General features: G+C 42.2%; 1 protein-coding gene and 1 non-coding gene across 3 annotated transcripts in view; one reads left to right on the top strand and one right to left on the bottom strand.

The window, feature by feature from the left end:
- The window catches only part of GARRE1 (granule associated Rac and RHOG effector 1), an 87408-nt gene that overhangs the window by 37061 nt on the left and 36192 nt on the right, over nt 1-14155 (bottom strand). The window lies entirely within an intron of this gene.
- TRNAG-UCC lies at nt 8687-8759 on the top strand. Its single transcript has one exon. It is a non-coding gene; the product is annotated as a tRNA-Gly (tRNA).

Below are 14155 nucleotides of genomic sequence, written 5' to 3'. Positions count from 1 at the left end.
AACTAAATAAAGATTAGTTAAGAATGCTAAAAATATACACAGCCACTAGAATGGAAATTATGAAATTTTACTAAGACACATAACTGAAGGCTTCATAGAAGACATAATAAACTACTAAAATCCTGAAAAAAAAACAATTCAGCAGGTGTTTCCAGGGTCATAAATATGTTCCCCATCACATCCTCTGACATGCTCCACCTGGAACCTGCAGCGTGGCCTCTCCAACATCTAGTCCCGTGGCTTTGGAAGCAGCCATCAAGGAACTGCTCCGCCTGCGCTCTCAGCCTGGAGGTACCCCAGGACCAAAAGTGGACACATAGTCAGGCCTGACCAGTCGGTGTGTTAGTTTAACCTTTTTGCCCACCAGGCCCAAGGACAGGCAAGTGACCCAAGTCAAGCCAATCAGATTGAGTTCCAGAACTTTTGTCAGAACCCGGGAGAGAAGAGGTGTTGGTAACTCTGGCATGGAGACAGTCCGGGTCTGTTTAGCACTGTGTGAGCCCCTGTATCCAGTCATGACCAGAGAGAAAGAGAGCTAACTTTCTTCAGTTCATGGGGTCAATCCATTGTTTTGCTGAGAGGCAGTACAGAGCTACAGTCAAGAATTAGTACTCTACAGAATCAGATTGTCTGTGTCTAAAGTCTGAATCTGCCATGAAACTTTTAAAAAGTTGTTTAACCACTCCACACCCATCTCATCAATAAAATGGGAACATGAACAGTACTCATTTCAGTTCAGTTCAAACACTCACCTCAGTTCAAACCAGGCCACCCTGTCCATCACAAACTGCCAGAATTTACTCAAACTCATGTCCATTGAGTCAGTGATGCCACCCAATCATCTCATCCTCTGTTGTCCCCTTCTCCTCCTGCCTTCAGTCTTTCCCAGCATCACGGACTTTTCAAATGAGTCAGTTCTTGGCATCAGGTGGCCAAGGTACTGGAGTTTCAGCTTCAGCATCAGTCCTTCCAATGAATATTCAGGACTGATTTCCTTTAGGATGGACTGGTTGGATCTCCTTGCAGTCCTAGGGACTCTCAAGAGTCTTCTCCAACAAAACACCACAGTTCAAAAGCATCAATTCTTCGGTGCTCAGCTTTCTTTATAGTCCAACTCTCACATTCATACATGACCACTGGAAAACTCATAGCTTTGACTAGATGGACCTTTGTTGGCAAAGTAATGTCTCTGCTTTTTAATATGCTGTCTAGGTTGGTCAAAGCATTTCTTCCAAGGAGCAAGCATCTTTTAATGGCTGCAGTCACCATCTGCAGTGATTTTGGAGCCCCCCAAAATAAAGTCTGTCACTGTTTCCATTGTTCCCCCATCTATTTGTCATGAAGTGATGGGACCAGATGCCATGATCCTAGTTTTCTGAATGTCGAGTTTTAAACCAACTTTTTCACTCTCCTCTTTCACTTTCATCAAGAGGCTCTTTAGTTCTTCTTGGCTTTCTGCCATTAACGGTGGTGTATTCTGCATTATCTGAGGTTACTGATAGTTCTGTCAGCAATCTTTATTCCAGTTTGTGCTTCATCCAGCCCAAAGTTTCTCATGATGTACTCTGCATATAAGTTAAATAAGCAGGGTGACAATATACAGCCTTGATGTACTCCTTTCCCGATTTGGAACAAGTCTATTGTTCCATGTCCAGTTCTAACCGTTGCTTCCTGACCTGCATACAGATTTCTCAAAAGGTAGGTCAGGTGGTCTAGTATTCCCATCTCTTAAGGACTTTTCCACAGTTTGTTGTGATCCACACAGTCAAAGGCTTTGGCATAGTCAATAAAGCAGAAATAGATGTTTTTCTGGAACTCTCTTGCTTTTTCGATGATCCAATGGATGTTGGCAATTTGATCTCTGGTTCCTCTACCTTTTCTAAATCCAGCTTGAACATTTGGAAGTTCACAGTTCATGTACTGTTGAAGCTTGGCTTGGAGAATTTTGAGCATTACTTTACTAGCGTGTGAGATGAGTGCAATTGTGCGGTAGTTTGAACATTCTTTGGCATTGCCTTTCTTTGGGATTGGAATGAAAATTGACCTTGTCCAGTCCTGTGGCTACTGATGAGTTTTCCAAATTTACTAGCACATTCAGTGCAGCACTTTCACAACATCATCTTTTAGGATTTGAAATAGCTCAACTGGAATTCCATCACCTCCACTGGCTTTCTTTGTAGTGATGCTTCCTAAGGCCCACTTGACTTCCCATTCCAGAATGTCTGGCTCTAGGTGGGTGATCACACCATTGTGATTATCTGGGTCATGAAGGTCTTTTTTGTATACTTCTCCTGTGTATTCTTGCCACCTCTTCTTAATATCTTCTGCTTCTTTTAGGTCCACACCATTTCTGTCCTTTATTGTGCCCATCTTTGCATGAAATGTTCCCTTGGTGTCTCTAATTTTCTTGAAGAGATCTCTAGTCTTTCCCATTCTATTGTTTTCCTCTATTTCTTTGCATTGATCACTGAGGAAGGCTTTCTTATCTCTCCTTGCTATTCTTTGGAACTCTGCATTCAAATGGGTATATCTTTCCTTTTCTCCTTTGCCTTTCACTTCTCTTCTCTTCACAGCTATTTGTAAGGCCTCTTCAGACAACCATTTTACCTTTTAGCATTTATTTTTCTTGGGGATGGTGTTGATCACTGTCTCCTGTACAATGTCATGAACCTCCATCCATAGTTCTTCAGGCACTCTATCAGTTCTAATCCCTTGAATCTATTTCTCACTTTCACTGTATAATCATAAGGGATTTGATTTAGGTCATACCTGAATGGTGTAGTGGTTTTTCCTACTTTCATCAATTTAAGTCTGAATTTGGCAATAAGGAGTTCATGATCTGAGCCACAGTTCAGTTCAGTCGCTCAGTCATGTCTGACTCTTTGCGACCCCATGAATCGCAGCACGCCAGGCCTCCCTGTCCATCACCAACTCCCGGAGTTCACTCAGACTCAGGTCCATCGAGTCAGTGATGCCATCCAGCCATCTCATCCTCTGTCGTCCCCTTCTCCTCCTGCCCCCGATCCCTCCCAGCATCAGAGTCTTTTCCAATGAGTCAACTCTTCGCATGAGGTGGCCAAAGTACTGGAGTTTCAGCTTTAGCATCATTCCTTCCAAAGAAATCCCAGGGCTGATCTCCTTCAGAATGGACTGGTTGGATCTCCTTGCAGTCCAAGGGACTCTCAAGAGTCTTCTCCAACACCACAGTTCAAAGGCATCAATTCTTTGGCACTCAGCTTTCTTCACAGTCCAACTCTCACATCCATACATGACCACTGGAAAAACCATAGCCTTCACTAGACGGACCTTTGTTGGCAAAGTAATGTCTCTGCTTTTGAATATGCTATCTAGGTTGGTCATAACTTTCCTTCCAAGGAGTAAGCGTCTTTTAATTTCATGGCTGCAGTCACCATCTGCAGTGATTTTGGAGCCCAGAAAAATAAAGTCTGACACTGTTTCCACTGTTTCTCCATCTACTTCCCATGAAGGGATGGGACCGGATGCCATGATCTTCGTTTTCTGAATGTTGAGCTTTAAGCCAACTTTTTCACTCTCCACTTTCACTTTCATCAAGAGGCTTTTGAGTTCCTCTTCACTTTCTGCCATAAGGGTGATGTCATCTGCATATCTGAGCTTATTGATATTTCTCCCGACAATCTTGATTCCAGCTTGTGTTTCTTCCAGTCCAGCATTTCTCATGATGTACTCTGCATAGAAGTTAAATAAGCAGGGTGACAATATATAGCCTTGATGAACTGCTTTTCCTATTTGGAACAAATCTGTTGTTCCATGTCCAGTTCTAACTGTTGCTTCCTGACCTGCATACAGATTTCTCAAGAAGCAGATCAGGTGGTCTGGTATTCCCATCTCTTGAAGAATTTTCCACAGTTTATTGTGATCCACACAGTCAAAGGCTTTGGCATAGTCAATAAGAGCAGAAATAGATGTTTTTCTGGAACTCTCTTGCTTTTTCCATGATCCAGCGGATATTGGCAATTTGATCTCTGGTTCCTCTGCCTTTTCTAAAACCAGCTTGAACATCAGGAAGTTCACGGTTCACATATTGCTGAAGCCTGGCTTGGAGAATTTTGAGCATTACTTTACTAGCGTGTGAGATGAGTGCAATTGTGCAGTAGTTTGAGCATTCTTTGGCATTGCCTTTCTTTGGGATTGGAATGAAAACTGACCTTGTCCAGTCCTGTGGCCACTGATGAGTTTTCCAAATTTGCTGGCATATTGAGTACAGCACTTTCACAGCATCATCTTTCAGGATTTGAAATAACTCAACTGAAATTCCATCACCTCCACTAACTTTGTTCATAGTGATGCTTTTTTTTTTTTTTTTTTTTTTCGTAGTGATGCTTTCTAAGGCCCACTTGACTTCACATTCCAGGATGTCTGGCTCTAGGTCAGTGATCACACCATCCTGATTATCTGGGTCGTGAAGATCTTTTTTGTACAGTTCTTCTGTGTATTCTTGCCATCTCTTCTTAATATCTTCTGCTTCTGTTAGGTCCATACCATTTCTGTCCTTTATTGTGCCCATCTTTGCATGAAATGTTCCCTTGGTATCTCTAATTTTCTTGAAGAGATCTCTAGTCTTTCCCATTCTGTTGTTTTCCTCTATTTCTTTGCATTGATCGCTGAAGAAGGCTTTCTTATCTCTTCTTGCTATTCTTTGGAACTCTGCATTCAGATGCTTATATCTTTCCTTTTCTCCTTTGCGTTTCCCTTCTCTTCTTTTCACGGCTATTTGTAAGGCCTCCCCAGACAGCCATTTTGCCTTTTTTGCATTTCTTTTCCATGGGGATGGTCTTGATCCCTGTCTCCTGTACAATGTCTCGAACCTCATTCCATAGTTCATCAGGCACTGTATCTATCAGATCTAGGCCCTTAAATCTATTTCTTACTTCCACTGTATAATCATAAGGGATTTGATTTAGGTCATACCTGTATGGTCTAGTGGTTTTCCCTACTTTCTTCAATTTAAGTCTGAATTTGGCAATAAGGAGTTCATGATCTGAGTCACAGTTGGCTCCTTGTCTTGTTTTTGCTGACTGTATAGAGCTTCTACATCTTTGGCTGCAAAGAATATAATCAATCTGATTTCGGTGTTGACCATCTGGTGATGTCCATGTGTAGAGTCTCCTGGTCTGGTCTTGTTTCTACTAACTGTATAGAGCTTCTCCATCTTTGGCTGCAAAGAATATAATCAATCTGATTTCAGTATTGACCATCTGGTGATGTTCATGTGTAGAGTCTTCTCTTGTGTTTGGGAAGAGGGTGTTTGCTATGACCAGTGCGTTCTCTTGGCAGAACTCTATTAGCCTTTGCCCTGCTTCATTCTGTACTCCAAGGCCAAATTTTCTTGTTACTCCAAGTGTTTCTTGACTTCCTACTTTTGCATTCCAGTCCCCTATGATGAGAAGGACATCTTTTTTGGGTGTTAGTTCTAGGAAGGTCTTGTAGGTCTTCACAGAACCGTTCAACTTCAGTTTTTTTCGGCATTACTGGTTGGGGCATAGACTTGGATTACTGTGATATTGAATGGTTTGCCTTGGAAATGAACAGAGATCATTCTACCGTTTTTGAGATTGCATCCAAGTACTGTATTTTCAACTCTTTTGTTGACTATGATGGCTACTCCATTTCTTCTAAGGGATTCTTGCCCACAATAGTAGATATAAATAATGGTCATCTGAATTAAATTCACCCATTCCATCCCATTTTAGTTCATTGATTCCTAAAATGTCAATGTTCACTCTGCCATCTCCTGTTTGACCACTTCCAATTTGCCTTGATACATGGACCTAACATTCCAGGTTCCTATGCAATATTGCTCTTTACAGCATTGGACTTTACTTTCATCACCCGTCACATCCACAACTAGGTGTTGTTTTTGCCTTGGTTCCATCTCTTCATTCTTTCTGGAGTTATTTCTCCATTCTTTCTCCAGTAGCATATTGGGCACCTACCAACCTGGTGAGTTCATCTTTCAATGTCATACCTTTTTGCCTTTTCATACTATTCATGGGGTTCTCAAGGCAAGAATACTGAAGTGGCTTGCCATTCTCTTCTCCAGTGGACCACGTTTTGTCAGAAACGTGACCTGTCCATGACCCGTCCATCTTGGGTGGCCTTACATGGCATGGCTCATAGTTACATTGAGTTAGACAAGGCTGTGGTCCATGTGATCAGTTTGGTTAGTTTTCTGTGATTGTGGTTTTCATTCTGTCTGCTCTCTGATGGATAAGGATAAGAGGCTTATGGAAGCTTCCTGAAGGGAGAGACTGACTGAGGGGAAACTGGGTCTTGTACTGGTGGGCGGGGCCATGCTCAGTAAATCTTTAATCCAATTTTCTGTTGATGGGCAGGGCTATGTTCCCTCCCTGTTGTTTGACCTGAGGCCAAACTACGGTGGAGGTAATGAAGATAATGATGACCTTCAAAGGTCCCATCCATGCCCTGCTACACTCAGTGCCTCCGACCCAGCAGCAGGTCACCACCAACCCACGCTTCCACCAGAGATTCTTGGACACTCATGGGCATGTCTGGGTCAGTTTCTTGTGGGGTCACTGCTCCTTTCTCCTGGATCCTGGTGTGCACAAGGTTTTGTTTGTACCCTCCGAGAGTCGGTTTCCCCAGTCCTGTGGAAATTCTGGTGGTTCTATGGTGGGGTTAATGGCAACCTCCTCCAAGAGGGCTTACGCCATTACCCAGGTCTGCTGCACCCAGAGCCCCTGCGGCAGGCCACTGCTCTTCCTGATGGGAGAGCAGCAGGAAGGCGCTGTGTTCCCTCCCTGTTGCTTGACCTGAGGCCAAACTATGGTGGAGGTAATGAAGATAATGATGACCTTCAAAAAGTACCTGTATCTCCACAGGAGACACTCAGACACAGTTCTGGCTCAGTCTCTGTGGGTTGGGTGTGTGTTTTGTGCCCTTCCCAGATCTAAGCAGCTCAGGTGACTAAGTGCTTGTCAAGCATACTGTCCCAGGTAAGTGTCTTAATCACCTCCCCAGTCCCGGCCACCTGGTTTCCTGAGTGCACCGCATGTGTCTCCTCTAGAGAGCTGATCTCAGGCTGTGACCCTCCTGGCAGAAGATGTATCTCTGGGGTTGAGACTGTAGCAGCCCCTTACTTTCCGGCTCTGGCTGTCCCAAGCCTGCCTCTCTGCCTCCGGGCGGGGAGGGGCCGGTACACAGCTAGCTCTCCTTTGGTATTCGTTCAATCCTTTGTTCTGTGAGCAGGCCAGGCCAGGTTAGGTTGTTAGGTTAGAGCCTTTCCAGGAAAGTTCTCTTTTCTGCAGTAGTGGTTAGACTTGTATTCTGTGGTTTTCTTTTTTTTTTTTTTCTCCCAGTTACGTTGCCTCCTGAGATTCCAAAACTCCCCACAGACCTGCCTGTGAGAGGGTTTCCTACTGTGTGGAAACTTCTCCTCCTTCACCATTCCCTCCCCAGGACAGGGCTTCATCCCTAACTCATCTCTCTTTTTGTCTTTTATATTTTGTCCTACCTCCTTTCGAAGAGAACGGGCTATCTTTCTGGGTGTGTGGTGTCCTCTGCCAGTGTTCAGAAGTTGTTTTGTGGAAGTTGCTCTGCATTCAAATGATCTTTTGATGAATTTGTGGGGGAGAAAGTGGTCTCCCCTTCCTATTCCTCTGCCATCTTGTCTTTTTAGTAACTATGACTTTTTAGTAACTATGAAATATTAAATTATAGTCTCCTAAAAGAAAGCAACACTGCCATTTTAGTCACCAAAATTGCAAGCACAGCATTCTTTCCTCGACTCCTCCTTGCTGCTGGGGTCCTGCCTTCAGAGGTATCTTTCCTCTATTCTCATCATTTTCTTCCTTGATTCACTTTTATTTCCTTCATTTTTTTCTGAAAAGCACTTGCCTTTTTTCTCATCACTATACCTTACTCAATAATACTCTCTGTGATACTGTGATTAATAATAAATATGTATTTTGGTCTTTTCCCATGGTTCCTGGCACACAGCTCCTAAAACCCTTGGAATTTTCTAAGTGAATAAGAGAGAGAAAGTATCTTTTGTTATTCATAATAAATATCTTTCAACCATACCTGAGTTTGTGTTAACGAGGTGACTTTTGGAAAGTCCCTAAGGATAGGGGCTGGTTGCCAGGGGAACCAAGTTTGAAACTTTCAGCCCAACCCCTCTGGAGGAGGGAAGAGGCTGGAGAGAGAATCAATCACCAACAACCAAAACTGAATCAACCACACCTGTGAAATGAAGGTTTGGAAACGCCCAAAGGATGGGGTTCAGAAAGATTCTGGAATAAAGACCATGTGCAGGTGCTGGGAGGGTAGCAGGCCTGGAAAGGGCATGGAAGCTCACACCACTTACCACAAACTCTGCCTTATGCATATCTTTCATCTGGCTGTTCTTAAGTTACATCCTTTTATAATTGAGTTTTTTTCTGAGATGAAAAAACATTTCTCAGAAATGTTTTTTTCTGAGTTCTGTGAGCTGTTCTAACAAATTAATCAAATCTGTGGAAGGGGTCATGGAAATCTTTTGATTTATAGCCAGTTGTTAAGAAACACAGGTAACTCCCTGGACTTGTAACTGGTATCTAAGTGAGGGGGTAGGGGGAATCTTGTGGGACTGAGCCATTAACTGTGGGATCTGATGCTAACTCCAGGAAAAAGTGTTAGAACTGGGGCTTCCCTGGTGGTTTGGTGGCTAAAACTTTGTGCTTCCAATGCAAAGGTCCCAGGTTCGATTCCTGGTCAGGGAACTAGATCCCACATGCCCGCAACTAAGAGTTTGCAAGCTGCAACTAAAAAAGATTCCACATGCTGCAGTGAAGATCAAAGATTCCAAATGTGGCAACTAAGACCCAGTGCAGCCAAATGAATAAAGAAAGAAAGAGATATATATTTAAATATATATACGTATGTATATATATTTATATATAAATGTGTTAGAACTGATCCCAAATTGCTTTGTATAGGAAAACCCCCCAACAACAAACTTAGGACCAGAGTGCCAGAGGAGTATTCTATGAGTAGACAGAACACAGGAGTTTTCCTAAATACTTCCGTTCCTGTTAGAAGACCACTTTGTATGAACAAATCACTCCATGAAATGGAATTATTTATTGGGTGTTCCTGATACATTACTCCTGTCATGTGGTCATAAGTTTCTCTCTCCCTTTTTTTTAAACTTGGAAAACGTCTACTGCTAAGTCACTTCAGTCGTGTCCGACTCTGTGCGACCCCATAGACGGCAGCCCACCAGGCTCCCCCGTCCCTGGGATTTTCCAGGCACACAAAAACAGAGTATAACAACCCCCCACCCCATGTACCCATCAAAAAGCTTCAACAACTCAAAACATTTTGCCGTGTTTTTTTTCATCCTTCTCCCCAACTCTACCTTATTCTGCTGGAATGTTTTGGAGCAAATCCCAATCAACCAGGACCCAATACATGTTCAAAGTTCCCAACTTATTTTTAAAAATGTCTTTTTGGGGGGAATTCCCTGGTGGTCCAGTCCTTAGGACTCCATGCTTTCACTGCTGAGGACCCGGGGTTGAGGAACTAAAATCCCATCAGCTATGTGGTATAGCCAAAAAAAATCTTTTTTATTTTTTGGTTTGAATTTCAACTCCAAAAAACTCATTTTATTTGGTTGTTTTATCTCAATTCTCTTTTAATTTGTATCTCTTAATTCTCTACTGAATTTTTCTTCATGCTACTAGACTTGCTGAACCAATCAGGTCAAGTGCCTATAAAATATGCCACTTTCTGGATTTGTCTGATTGTGACTGCTCCCTTGTGGTGTTATATAACTTGTGCCACCACACCCCACATTTCCTGTAGAGTGGTAATTCCTTCTAGAGGCTTGATTAGATTATTTCAGGGTCCTTCCCACCCCAGGATACGGCAGAAAGACGGATAAGTACAAGACTGCATTCTGGGAGTGCTGTATAGTTCTCATTAGGAGACACAACCACATGGCTGCCTCTGATTCAGTGATGCTGAGGTTGACCAATGGATTTGGCTGAGAAAAGCCTGATTCCTCTCCAGCAGCCTTTTATCAAATGATTTTATCTTACATTGTTGACCACCACCTGAGTCAATTAATTCATTATGGTCTGCAAAATGGTGAGTTTTCTAATCGTATCATCTTTTCTACACAGGAGAGTACTCAGAGTCTTCTAAATAGAAGAAAACTTCCCTCATCCACTAGGGCTACATTTGGTTACCCTGAAAAATGTCTGTAGTGGAGAAGCAGGAAATTTGCTTAATTCCTCATTTTTCTCCTTTTAATTAGCAATTTTCAGAATAATGAGTGGGCTGCACTTTTTTTTTTTTTTCCATCTTTTTCCGTCCTTTTATTTATTCTTGTTGGCACTGAGTTTTCTTTTTTTTTTTAATTGAAGGCTAATTACTTTACAATATTGTGGTGGTTTTTGCCATACATTCACATGAATCCACCATGGGTGTATATGTGTGGACCCCCCTGAACCCCCCTCCCACCTCTTCCCATCCCATCCCTCAGGGTCATCCCAGTGCACCAGCCCTGAGCACCCCGTCTCATGCATCGAACCTGGACTGACGATCTGTTTCACATATGATAATATACATGTTTCAATGCTATCTCTCAAATCATCCCACTCTCACCTTCTCCCACATGGTCCAAAAGTCTGTTCTTTACATCTGTGTCTCTTTTGTGCACAGCACTTCTTAATAAATCAAAGGGTCCAGTCCCTCCAGAGTGGCTGATATCCTCTGGCCCCAGGGGCTTCTACCCATAAAGATGGGCTGGGAAGGCAGGAAATCTTATTTGTTGTTCACAGTGAAATTTTGCACAATCACCCAAATTTCAACTGACTAATTAATTACAGCTTCTCCTAATAGTTAAAATCTGAAGACAATTTAGATAACAGATTCAGTTGGTTAAAAGAACAGCCAAGAAGAGTGACAGAAATTAACAGCCTGAAAACTGGATTTATGTAATTTTTTTATAAAATGAATTTGAGTTTCTGATTAATACCAGAAATTTGAATTTTCATTTGGCATATATAGTTAGGAAACATTTACTCCATAATCTGTTATGAAAGGTCAACTAAACGAAACAAGAAAGAAGTAACACTGAATTTTACCTTTAGGCAAAAAAAAAGAAAAAAAAAAACACTATGCAAATTTAATTCCATTAGGGTTAATGAAAATCACATTTTGAAACCAGCTTCTAATATTTTCCATTACCATTGCTCTGCAGCATTTCTGGCATACATCTATCCAAAATAAATGTTAAAATGCCTGAATAAAGGTCCTTAAGAGTCAGTCAGTGATCACAAATAAATTATTTCAATCAGATTCATAGGTACACAGTATAGAAAAGATATCTGTCAATGCACAGAACTGAAAGCCAAGGTGCAATAACATAAAGACTTGATTTAAAGTCTATTTATAATATGGTGATACAGGGGGTCCTCTGATTTGCAAGTTCCACGTGTGCAGATTCAACCAACTACAGGTCAAAAATATTCAGGGGAAAATACTCCAGAAAGTTCCAAAAAGCAAAACTTGAATCTGCCATGCAGGCAACTATTAGATAGCATTTACACTGAATTTAACAACTATTAACACTGCATTTAAAGTGTATTAAGTTTTATAAATAATCTAGAGATTATTTAATTTACACATGGGAATGTGTGTAGGTTCTATATAAATATTATGCCATTTCATATAAGGGACTTGAGAATCTTCAGATTTCTGTACAGGGGGTTCTAGAACCAACCTCCTGCAGATGCTGAGGGATACTGTACTTGGAAAGTTACTAAAAATGCTGGAAGATATAAAATATGTCCCTTTAAAGGCATACAACTCTTGGGAACCCCGTATCAATGCTGAGGCCCCATTGTGAAACCAGAGCCCCAGAGCTCCCAAGTGGTGAAGAAAGCAAAGCGAGAGGTGTCATCACTTCGTCTTGCTGCCCTTCTCTCATCCTCCCTGCAGAGGATGACCTCTTTACCTGTCTGACCTCACCCCTCGTGTCCGTTTCACTCACTGTTTCAGCCACGACAGACCCTCACTGCTCTTCACACACTCAGGTTTGCTCCTGCCTCAGGAGCTTTGTTCCCTCTCCCCAGAACCCTCTTTTCCTGGCTATCATCAAGGCCTGCTTTTTCATCTCCCCCAGTTTCTTTCTCAAATATCACATTCTCACTGATGCCTTTTCTAACCAAGTGTCTAAGATCACAGTCCTCATCCATCTGCATGAAAGGAGGCACTTCTGTCTTGTTCGCCGCTGCTTCCTCTGTGCCTGGCACAAAGAAAGTGTGCAATATAAATACCTGTGTAATGAACACATGAACTACAAGTCAGTTTCCTTCTTTCACTTATATATTTGCACTGAAAAAGTAATTTCATTTAAAACGAGTGACAGATGTTTGTAAAAAGAAGTTAACATTTGTGACTTTCTAATAAATAGAAAACCTAGTTAGGGGATTGCCTATACTTCTTTAATATGAACTACATGTTTTGCTTGCAAATGAGTCTAAGGCTCAGTATCAGTTAGGATACCAAATTTTTAGGACAAATAAAACTGAGGTAGACAAAACCAAAGAGAACTCACAGCCACAACTCATGTAGCCTGGCCTTTAACAGGAACATTGGAATTAACACACCAATGGAGATGCCCCTAGACTCGAAAAGATAAAGACAGCAGGTCTCATGTGGTCTATCTGTAAAAAATGCTGTGGGATGTCAAAGCTTTATATGATGAACAAATTCAATGCGGGAAACCATATTTTTCCTGAATTCGTTTTGGCTGGATAGTTCGAGACTTACACAAAGGAATCCCCATGGAGCACTTGATTAAGATCATATTTCTCATTTTAGACAACATTCCAGTTCATATACAAAGTAAACTCTACATTTTCTATAAATCCAGAGGGGGGAGGAAATCCCACCTGAACTGTCAACTGGCTTGTTCAAAAATTCCTAGCTACTGCAAGTGTCCCACATCCCTCTCCATTCCCTTCCCTGAGTGTCCCCATTCTATGCATGCTCAGTTGCTCAGTCATATCTGACTCTTTTGCAACCCCATGGACTGTAGCCCGACAGGCTCCTCTGTCCATGGAATTTTCCAGGCAAGAATACTGGAGTGGCTAGCCCTTTCCTACTCCAGGGGATCTTCCCAACCCAGGGATCGAATCTGCATCTCTTGCGTCTCCTGCGCTGGCAAAGTGGGTTCTTTACCACTGCACCACCTGGGAATTCTAGTTACAAGGTAATAGAGCAGTGACTACTGGTAGAAGAGGTCCCTAAGGGCTTTTATGCTGAAAAGATCCTAACAGTTTTTACATCAAGCAAGGTAATACTATTGTGATCTTATAACACCCAAAGAGACAATAACGCAGAAGGGAAAGGGAGGTGGCCTGCCTAAGGAACCAGGAAAGAAACAAATAAAGCAAATGTCCTAGGAGTGGCAACTTTTTCCACCTAAAAGTGTCCTGGTGAGAAGAACAACCTGCTGTACATTCCTTTCTGATGCTGGCTCTGTACATAATTGTGCTCTGTACTCCAGAGAAGGGCTAATAGCACCTTTCAGGCCATGCTGGAAGCAATAATAACATGGGATGACAACCAACTTGGTACAGTATTTCACACACTGATTGCTTCTGATCTTCACAAGAACTCTTGTGAAGGTGGGTGGTAATTCCATTTTACAGATGGGCAAACTGAGGCTTACAGATGTTAGAAGATTTGCTTGACATCACACAGATAATAAGAAGCAGAGTCATTTTCTAAACCCACATTTTCTGATTCTATGCCCCATAATAAGCAGTGTCAAGAGCACTAGTTAATACTCACAACTTACTTCTCTAACAGTGAGATTATGAGGGTGAACCACCTGAAGTAAGGGGCAGAGTCACTAATGAATACAGACAGGACAGGACTCATGTACACCCTGCCTGCCCCAGAGCACACAGTCAGCAACTGCAGGTCCTAGACACAGGCAGCAGGGTCTGTCAATCAGTGAGCATATCCCAAACCTGACTTTAACTCAGGGAGCATCAGAAGCATGTTTTCGCCCCCTCAAGGGGTGGGACAGTGGAACTAGTACTCTATCTCAGGTTTGAAACGGTCAAGCATTTGAGCACTGAATTCAGGGCTTTCTTCA

The sequence above is a fragment of the Bubalus bubalis genome, chromosome 18 (assembly GCF_019923935.1).
Source record: "Bubalus bubalis isolate 160015118507 breed Murrah chromosome 18, NDDB_SH_1, whole genome shotgun sequence".
NCBI lineage: Eukaryota > Metazoa > Chordata > Mammalia > Artiodactyla > Bovidae > Bubalus > Bubalus bubalis.
The sequence above is the reverse complement of the archived record's forward strand: the minus strand, read 5'-3'. Positions and strand labels throughout refer to the sequence as shown.